Source organism: Chinchilla lanigera, unplaced genomic scaffold (assembly GCF_000276665.1).
Source record: "Chinchilla lanigera isolate Chin_1 unplaced genomic scaffold, ChiLan1.0 scaffold00094, whole genome shotgun sequence".
NCBI lineage: Eukaryota > Metazoa > Chordata > Mammalia > Rodentia > Chinchillidae > Chinchilla > Chinchilla lanigera.
The window spans coordinates 5547175-5557441 of record NW_004955495.1 but is presented as its reverse complement, the minus strand read 5'-3'; the positions used below and the strand labels follow the sequence as shown (position 1 = coordinate 5557441).

Below are 10267 nucleotides of genomic sequence, written 5' to 3'. Positions count from 1 at the left end.
CCTGGGCCCCGCCGCGACCTGCAGCTGCCCGACGTCTCTCGGGCCCGCTGCCCCGTGACTCAGTTTCCCCGGAGGCCCCTGGGACGGCATTCCCGTATCCCACCCTTTGCCCTCCTCCTGCTTTCCCGCCGGCCTCGAGGCGCCAGAGCACTCGCCCGACCCGCTTTCGGGACCACCGGACGCCCGGCGCGGCAGCTCAGTGCTGGCCAGGTGAGGCCCAGGCGAGGTTCCCAGGTGAGGCCCGCGCCCTCACGCGGGGGGCCCGGCGGGAGGCGCCCACGGGTGACAGCCCTCCGCGGGGCGCGGCCGCTGCCCTGCCCTGCAGTGGGTGGGTGTGTCTCCACCCGGTGCTGGGTGTCAGTCTGTCCCCTGCCGGTGGCAGTCAGCGAGAGCGAGGGGGTTGGCCAGGGCTGGACCTCTGTTTCAGGTTTGTCCGGGTCTGGGAGGGGCCGGGCCGGTCCTGAGGGTCCCTTGGCCCAGGGCAGGGGCTGCCGGAAGCTGGGGCTGCGGTGTCTCTGGACGGCTGTGCGTGGCTGTCCATGTGTTCGTGCCTGACAGTCTGTGCTCTGTGTGTCTTCTGTGTGGCTGCCCGTTCATCCGATTGGCTGTGCGGAGAGCTGTCCCCATCTCCCCTGTCACCCGAGTGTGCGTGTGAGTGTGTGTGTGTGCGCGTGTAACAGGTCCACCATCAACCCCCAGCAGTGTGGCCTGGGTCCCCGCCCTGGTCCCAGGCCCAGCGCTCCCGCCTACGCTGTGCTCGTGGTCCACACTCTCAATGCACAGATGAGGAAACCAGCTTCAGAGGGGGCCACGCGTTTCAGGGTGCCCAGGCCATGAAGCCATCTGCACCCTTCGGGCTTAGGGGGGGCCTCATTGGAGTCAAAAACAGGAAAAGGTCCCGGAAGCGAAAGGCTGTGGTGAGGGAGGTGGGCACGCTGGTGCCCGCAGGCCGGGTGTGCTGCACACAGGTGTGTGGGCGTCGGGATGGGAGGGTTCCACGCGGTGAGCATCTGGATCGGAATCCACAGGCCCCGATGCAGAGGCCGGCCTCGTCCGTAGTGGCCACCGAGACGCGGACAGAGTCCTCGAGAAGCAGAGGTGCCCGAGGTCCCGGGGCTCCCGCCTTGTCCACAGGTGCAGGACGGGCGCCCAGGCCCGGGCACTGCTTCGGGGGGGAGGGGCCGTCGGGCCGGAGCAGAACGGCCAAGGCCCCAGGTGGGTGGGTGCCCTCGCCTGTCTCACAGAGGGGACGCTGTGGCGTAGCAGGGCTGATTCTCCCGCTCAGTGCGGCGGTCGGGGGCCCTGAGAGGGAGTCTAAGCTGCTGGGGGGCCGGGCTGGGGGGCAGGCCAGAGCAGGGTGTTGGGTGGGAGCCGGGCCAGCCATGTGCCCCTCGCACTATGGCCAGGGGGGCCTGGGAACGGAGCGGCACATTCTGAGCTCCCGGCAGCCTGGGGCCGGCACCTGGCCCAGGGCCCAGAGTGGGGCGCCCCACACCCTGCACCCATTCCCGGCCATGTCCCCAGCCCGGACCCAGACAGATTTGCTGTGGGAGTTCCAGAAGCTCGGTCCCTTGGAGTTCTAGAATCTGAGGCCTTCAGGATTCCAGAAGTCAGGGCTTATTAGAATTCCAGAATCCGAGATGTGCTGAGTCCCAACCTCCCTTGGTCCAAGGCCCAGGGATTCTTTTTGTTTTGTTTTGTTTTTGGAGACAGAGTCTCATTCTGTAGTCCAGGATGGCCTTGAACTCACTCTGTTGCCCCAGCTGACCTCAAACTCGTGGCAGTTCTCCTGTCTCAGCCTCCCAAGTGCTGGGATTACAGGTGTGTGAAACCATACCTGGCTAAGTTTAAGGATTCTGTTTTTCTAGCATTATTGCAAGAAGCTGGAATTCCCGATCCCGTGAGGCACAGAGAAGGAGCTGTCCCTCCTAGGGCCGAAGAGGAGTGCTTGGTGAGGGTTCTGCTGTGCTTTGCTGCCAACAGAGGACCCTGATGCCAGGTCCTCTTGCTGGCCGGCTTGGCCAGGGGAACTTGAGACGGCCACTATTACCTGAGCCCCAGTAGGGAGGGGCTGCGGGGGACTGGAAACCGCCAGCTGTGGCCAAAGGGACTTGGTACCAGCTTCCAGCCTCCCCACAGCCAAGGGCTCCGGGTCACCGGAGGTGTACATCCCCGAGGCCTACCAGACTCGCACACTGGAGTGGGGTCAAGGGACCCCAGAGACCCAGACGGAGCCTGGCAGTCAAGGCAGGCAGAAGCCGGGACAATGGCCGAAGGCACAGCCCGAGTCCCGGGAATGTTTAGAAATAGCATACCAGCTGGGGAGGGAGGGAGCACCCCATCCCAGGGGGAGTCCGAGTCTGAGGTCACAGAGCGAGCCCTGCCCGAGCCCAGGGCTGCCATCTCTAGTAGCCGAGAAGAGCACACACACACCCCTGCGCCTCTCTGGGCCTCAGTTTCCCCTGAGGCCACCCCCAGGGAGGTGGCAGAGGCCTTGGGTCTGGGCCAGGGGGCACCGAGGGCAGCTGTCTGGAGCTCGATAATTTATGAGGCTCCACGGGGAAGAACAGAACCCAGGGGCCCTGCCAAGGCGCTGATTAAGGAGATGGGAGCCAGGCCCGGGCCACCCACCCGGCTTCCCCCGGCCTCCACTTCCGGCCCTGCTCGAGGCCGGCACCAACGGAGTGCCCACTATCTGTTTATACACAGGGAAACTGAGGCCCCCCAGTGTCGCTGGGCTTTGGGGTACTGGCTGGAGGTTCCTTCTGTCTCGAACAAAGGATTGAATGAAATAAAAATGGTCCAAAGTTCCACTTTTTTTTTTTTTTTTTTTTGTCTTTTTGAGACAAGGTTTCGCTATGCAGTTCTGGCCTTGAGCTCACTTTGTAGCCCAGGCTGGTCTCGAACTGCCAATGATCCTCCTGCCTCAGCCTCCCGAGTGCTGGGATTACAGGCGAGCACCACCATGCCCAGCAAAAGTTCCACATTTTTTTTTTTTTTTGAAAAATTGAAGGCGAAGGGTAAGGGAGAAACTGGCTCTGAGGAGAGAACTTGGGTTGAGTAAAAAAGAGGAAAAGTAAACATAAAAGTCCACCCTACAGCCTGAGGGTGGGCCACCGTGAAGAGGCACGATAGTGAGCTCTCACCATCCTTGCATGTGTCTCGGGAGCCAGCAAGAAGTGTACGTCCAGGGTCCGGAGGGTTATTTGGTGCACGTGTCCTGGGGTCTTGTGACTCACGGGTCCTGCTTATTCCCCTGCCAACTTCTCTGTGCCCTGCCTTGAGGGGACGTCTCATCTCCCCTTAAGAGCACAAGTCCCATGTCTTTGTGGGCTGCTGAGGGTGGGGAGGGCTCTGTCTTCTGCAGCCTCTTCAAGCCGGAAGGGGCCGTAGAGCCGACCTCCTGGGGATCATGGGCTCTCCACCCACCTTGGGGAGTGGTGACACCCTGGCTGGGTTGAAGAAAGAAAAACCTGGTAGAAGACAACGAAGAAAGAGTTAGTGAACATGGAGCTGCCTGTGTGATGGGAATAAGAAGCTTTCCTGTTAGCCCGGATAGGAGGGGCAGGTCAGATTTTCACACTTTCTGTAGAGAAAAATGTATGTCAGAGAGGAATGTCATATCTGAGACCCATGGCCTCAGCAAGATCCTGTTTACTTCTCTGCAGCAGCACTGGAGTCTTGAGTTTTTGAAGAGAAATCTCAAGGCTCAACATGGGCTCACAAGAATAACTTTTTCCTTTTGGGTGATTGTGTTCTTCAGAAAGTTCAGACAGAACTGGCTTTTTAAACATTTTTTTAATTGTTTGGTTTGTTTGTTTGTGTTTTGACCTTTTGAGACAGGGTCTGGCTATGCAGTTCAGGCTGGCCTTCAGCTCACTTTGTAGCCCAGGCTGGTTTCAAACTCCCAACGATCCTCCTGCCTCAGCCTCAATTCTTTGGTTTTTGACACAGGGTCTTGCTGTGTAGTTCAGGCTGGCTGTGAACTCATTATGTAGCCCAGGCTGGCCTCAAATGCGCAGCAATCCTCCTGCCTCAGCTTCCTGAGAGCTAGGATTATAGGTATGCGCCACTATGCCCAGCTTGGCTTTATTTTAGAAAGATGAATCCAGTTATCTATGTCTGTCACTTTCACTACAGTGGGTGTTGCAAGGACGATTGAAAAGGGGCCTTTCCATTTTGTCTGTAACTGGTCAGTGGGAGACCCCTCTCTCTAAAACCTTACAAGCACTTGGCCTCCAGGGCAGATACGGGATAGTCTCCCTGGGCCAGGAGCTGGCAGGACTCTGTTCCCGTACATTTGGTCACCCTGTTTTACTTGACCCAGATTAATGAGATATTGTAAGAGTCTCCTGGCCTCTGGTCTACTATCCTATCGGAGGATAGAAATTACCTCCCATGGAACATCTTGCATGGGCTCAGACTTAGCCCAGTTTTGGGCAAGTTCTGAACTCCCATGAGCATTATTAGCAGCAGCTGGCGCCCAGACTCAGCCGTCCCTTGTCAAAGTCTTGCCAGAGCCCGCTTTAGGGCCTGGTTGGCTGTCTCTGCCTTTGCAGAAGACTGAGGCTGCCAAATGGCCACCCTGAGTTATCTGGGAGGTAAAAGAAGGCCCGTTGACGCTGTGGAGGGACTGGGGCGGCCCAACTCTGGGGGTGAGCTCTTTAAAAAGCACCTTGACTACCTCCATAGCCTTTTGTGAACAGGTGGTAAAAGCTGCCATCTGGCCTGTAAAAGTGTCCATCAGGACCAACATCTGCTTAAATCCTCTACATGGAGGCTGATGGGTAAAGTAACTGCCAGGCCTCTCCAGGGCCGGTCCCTGTCCTCACACAGCGTCGAGTAAAGGAGGCAGTTTGAACTTGCCTGGGTGCTTTTAGGCACGGAGTGGGCAAGCTTTGCGGACCCATCAGGTGGCAGCCACCAGTCCTAGTCCTGTGAAAAATCGAGTGAGCATTTCTGATGTAGCATCTCTTCCCATATGGAAGGAATCAGGAAGTGTTTTACAGCCTTCCTCTGTGTCCCCAGTTTGTTTCTGAATACCAGCAGAATCCCTTATTAATCCCCCTTGTTCTGGGGCCCATTTATCGGCCTGGGGGTATAGACCGGTTTTAATGGTTCCTCAGGAACAGAGGAATAAGGGTAGGGCCCTAAGAGGCTGCAAGGCTGTCTTTTTTTTTTTTTTTTTTTTGCTTCCCAATCAGCCCTTTGATTTCCCAAGGAGATGTCAGACAGCTGTCTGGTATCCTTTGCCCATGACTGCAACCTGTAGCCTCTAGGAGCTGTGGAATTTCCTCTCTGTGCTTGATAGATGGTTGTCCATTAGTCAGTGAGGTGCTTTCTTTCTAGACTGTTGCATCGGTGTGCCGCACCAGAAAGACATATTTGGAGTCTGTATAGATATTTCACCTTTTACCTTTTCCTAACGTCAGTGCCCAAGTAAGAGCTGTGAGCTCTGCCTTTTGAGCAGAGGTTCCTGGGGGAAGGGGCTTAGGTGCAGTGACCTGCTGTGAACCAACAACTGCATAGCCTGCCTTTCCACGTCCTCCTTGGGCAAAGCTACTGCCATTGGTGAACTGCACCTCCTCAGGGTCTGGGAGGGGCAGGTCACTGATGTCCTGATTGCTTGCAGAGGTCTGGGAGATCACTTGTTCACAAGAGTGGCTGACTTCTGGGCCTGTGAGCGTCAAAGGCAGGTTAAGAGTAATGCCAAGCAAAAAGGTGAGGGCTGTCTCTACACCCCTGCAAAGACCTGTCCAAGTACACTGCTGCTTTTCTCTTGCAATGAGATTTTCACATTGGAAGGCAAACAAAACTGGGAATCTGGGTGCACAGGGAGGGGGAAATGCATCTGTTAAATCTAAGGCTGAGGACCAATTAGTGTCTCCTGGAATTTAGGAGGGAAATGTATACGGATCTACCACCGGAGCATGGGTTGGAACAACAGCCTCATTAACGAGGAGGGGTTCTTGTAGTATCCAACACTCTCCTGAGGGCCTCACTACAGGGAGAATGGGAGGATTGCCATGGGGCTGTCGGGCTACAAAAGGCCATCTGCATTTGAAAAAGCTGCCCATGAGAGGCTACAGGCCTTTATGTGACTTTTTTTTTCTTTTTTCTTTTTTGGTATTGGGACTTGAACTCAGGACCTCATGCTTGCTTGGCTCTTCTTGATTGGATACTGTCTTCGGCTGGGAAATCAGCTGGGGTCTTTTAGTTATAAGACTGGCTTACCAGAGTTTGCCCTCCCAGATGTCCTGCTGTACCATGCAGCAGGAGCCACTTGTTGGCTCATTTGTGCAAGGTGACCTGGTGTGGTCCCAACAAATAAAATCCATTTTGGCCCTAGCCAGAATTTGAGCATTGCCTCCAATTTTGCAAATCTCTTCCTAGCAAGGGAGCAGGACACTGTGGAGATAGCTCAGTACCAAAAAAAGAAAAGAAAAAAAAAGAAAAAATTTGCCCTTCAAAGTGACACATCAGAGGGCCAGGCGTGGTGGTGCATGCCTGTAATCCCAGCACTTGGGAGGCTGAGGCAGGAGGATGACTGCAAGTTCAAGACCAGCCTGGGCTACAAAGTGAGCTCAAGGCCAACCTGAGCTGCATAGCGAGACCCTGTCTCAAAAAGACAAAAAAAAAAGTGACACATCAGGGCAGGAGTAAAGAATCTCTGACTAAGGGTCCCCTCAACCCCAACTACAGACCCGGAGGAGGGCTAGGACAGGGAAATCAGAGCTGGATGCAGTCACTGAATTGACTGACGTCCAAGATTACCCAGGGCTCCTCAGAGGAGACGCAGATGCCACTGCAGGTTCCCCTGGGGCTGTTCACTCACTGCAGCAGGAAGTGAGGGTGGTGGCTGGTGTAGGCCCTCCCTGGGAACGGAGACAGTCAGACCTCCGGTGCCATGAGTCCGGCGCATTCGGAGCAGAGCCAAGGAGCAGGCTGGTACAGCCCTGCGCCCAAGGCCCAGTTCTGTTGCACTTGGAAGAAGAACTCTTTCCCCAGTTGTCCCCAGATCGTCCCTTAGATGACCCGGGTGGGCTTAAAGCGTTGCCAGTGGTGACAGCTGTAATCTCAGCTTTTCTTGTTGGTCCCTCCTCCGGGGACGGATGGTGGAACACAGAAAAGGCCTCGTCCAGCAACTGGGCCATAGGTGTCTGAGGCCGCATCTGACGTTTTTATAATTCACGCGGACATCTGCGGTCGGCGGACAAATGGAATGATGTCCCACTATTGCTTCTCCCGCCCTGGAAGACGGATCTATATTAGTACATTTACAAGGGACTTAATACACCTTTTTATCCCCACGGTAAAACCAGACGTGACTTTTAGCCCAGGACTAGCATGACCGTCCTAGTTTGGGTCTGTTGAAGGGAGAATAGCCTCTCCAGGGAGGGTTCCTGTGCCTCTGAAAGCATATTGCTTATCTGCATAGTTCCTAGCACCTTGTAGGGGTTTTGGTTTTTTTGTTTTGTTTTGTTTTGTTTTGTTGTCTTTTTGAGACAGAGTCTCACTATGCAGTTCAGGCTGGCCTTGAGCTCACTTTGTGGCCCAGGCTGGTCTCCAACTCCCAGCGATCCTCCTGCCTCAGCCTCCCGAGTGCTAGGATTACAGGCGTGTGCCACCACGCCCAGCTGGGTTTTTTTAATCTTTCCGACAGGTGGCCTAGTGGTTCTTTGCACTGCTGGACTTCTGCAGCTGAAAGAGGGTTCAACATCTGGGGCTTAAAGCTGTCTGTGCACCCCGTGGGACCCAAGGCCACCTGAGCAGGCTGACGGGGAGCGGACTGCCTGGTTCCTCTGGGGCCCTCCTGGAGTCCTGAGTCCCTTGGAGCGGGTGGAGCCCATTACTGGCCTGGGGACTCTTAAGGAGGAGGTAAAGAGACCTCCCAGTATCACCAAGCAGACCGGAGAGACTCATATCTCCCTGAGAGACGGGCGGGGAATCTCAGGACCGGCTCACCTGGCAGATCCTCCTCCTCCTGGGGGTCCACCTGCACCGGAGTCCCGGGAGCCTGAACATAAGCGATTTCGTGCCCTGCTTTCTGTTTTAAGCGGAAACGCTGTAAAACGGAAGAACAGCCTCCTCGTGGGAAGCTCCGTCCCATACTCATCTTTTTTTCTCCGTCTCCCGGTCCAGCCCGAGCCGGACCGCGTGGCAGCGGGAGACAGGCTGCCGCTGTCTGGTCAGGGTCAAACCTTTCCCACTCGGCAAGGCTACAGCCCGGCGGCGAAGCCAGTGCAACTCGGGCGGCGAGGCCGAAAGCTCTCCCCGCAGCTGCCCTCGGGACCTAGAGAGGGCGTCAGCCGGGTCTGGGCTCCTCAAGGTGGTGTCCCACGCAGAAGGGGGAGACCCCAGAGTCTCAAAGGGCGTCCCTCGGACACTGTCGCAGTGGCTGCAGACGTCTCCGCCTCAACTTTAGTTCACAGCACAGACGGGAGCCCACTGAGGGCGTTTCTGCTTCCGTTTGGGCCTACTAACGGGCAGGGAGAAGGGGATTCACCCCCTGCTGCCCCTCCCTAGTCCTCTGACTCCCGGGTAATAAGGGCGGGACCGCCGCTCGTGGGAGTGCCCGCCACCCCGCGGAGCCACCCCCTGGCTCCTTCCTGAAGCAGGGCGAAGCCACGGGGGAAGCATCTCTGCACTCACTCTGATAGTGAGAAGGCCTTTCTACTTTAAGGCAGTAGACATGGAAACCTTTTTCCCTAAGAATGGGGTGGCTCTGTTTTTGTACACTCACAGTCACTTCAGTTAAGTTTTAAACGCTGTGCATTTGTTCTTTTTAAAATTTTTTTTCCGGGGGCGGGGACCAGGAATCGAACTCAGGACCTCGCGCTTGCCAGGCAGGCGCTGTGCCGCTGAGCTACATCCCGGCCCTTACATTGTTTATGGGTACAGTTTAGGTATGCATAACAATCACACGCATCATAGGGAATTGGTACCTGTACAGGGTACATCTTGATTCCTCTTTTTTCTTCCCCATTGCTCTCCCTGCCACCCTCTTCCCCTCCTTATTCACAAAGCTTTGTTTCCATTTTATCCTTCTTGTTTTTCTTTTCCCTTCCTTCCTTTCCCCTTTCCTTTTCAACCATTTCTATTTCACAATATCTATCTTACATTTTGGTTCTTATTTCCACTTTCAGTCTCTCACACCAGAGAGATAATGTGATACTCACACACGGGTGTCTGATTTATCTCACTTATGATTATGGTCTCAAGGGGCATCCATTTAGCTGTAAATGCCTCAGTTTTTTTCATTCTTTATGGCTGAGTAATACTCCATTGTATAAAAATATATCTTTATCCATTCACCAGTTGATGGGCATTTGGGCTGTTTCCAAGATTTGGCTATTACGCACTGTGCTGCTATAAACATAGGTGTGCATATATTGCTGTGATGTGATGCTTCTGATTCTTTTGGGAAGATACCCAGGAGGGCTGAGTCAAATGGAACCTCTAGTTTTAATTTTCTGAGAAATCTTCACACTGATTTCCATAGTGGTTGCACCAGTCTACACTCCCACAAACAGTGGAAAAGGGTTCCTTTTTCCCCACAGCCCCATGAGCTTTGGCATTGGTTGATTTCTTGATGGCAGCCATTTTTTCTGGAGTGAGATGGAATCTCACGGTTGTTTTAATTTGCATTTCTCGAATAACCCAGCGATGTTGACCATTTTTTCATATATTTGTTTGCCGTCTGTGCTTCTGAGAAGTGTGTATTCATTTCAGATGCCTATTTTTGGACTGGGTCTTTGAATTTGGCAGTGGGGTGGCCTGATTTTTTTCTGGTTTTTTTTTTTTTTTTGGTACTGGGAATTGAACTCAGGACCTTGTGCTTGCTAGACAGGCGCTTGTGCCACTGAGCTATATTCCCAGCCTCTCTTTCAGTTTTTTTATATGTTCACTTATTCTGCTCAGGTCCTCAGGCATATGTTTCCAAATTACATGCATGTAAACAAGGAAGGGATCTAGGGAGAACATGATGGCTCCAGGCAGGGTTTAGGACCTGCAGGGAACTGCATCAGCCCTCAGCCAAAGCTGGCCTGGCTGCTGGTTGTTGCTGGCTTCCCAGGAAAACGCTGCAGGAGTTTTAAAAAGGGACAAAGTCTTCTCTTCCATGTAGGACGACACTGTGCTGATTAAAATAATTCAAACAAAAGAGAGAGGAGCCCGTACGTTCTTTAAAGTCAGAGGCTCAGCTCCCATCTACAAGGTGAGGTCTTGTCGGGCCAACTGATTAAAAAAAAGGAAGGAAAAAAAAAAA

The 10267-nt window shown here is 54.2% G+C and overlaps 1 protein-coding gene across 1 annotated transcript in view; it reads left to right on the top strand.

The window, feature by feature from the left end:
• Tbxa2r (thromboxane A2 receptor) overlaps positions 1–10267 on the top strand; it is a gene marked incomplete at its 5' end in the record, with an annotated part of 18060 nt that continues 7793 nt past the window's right edge. Inside the window, 1 exon segment of the mRNA XM_013505254.1 lies at positions 1–210.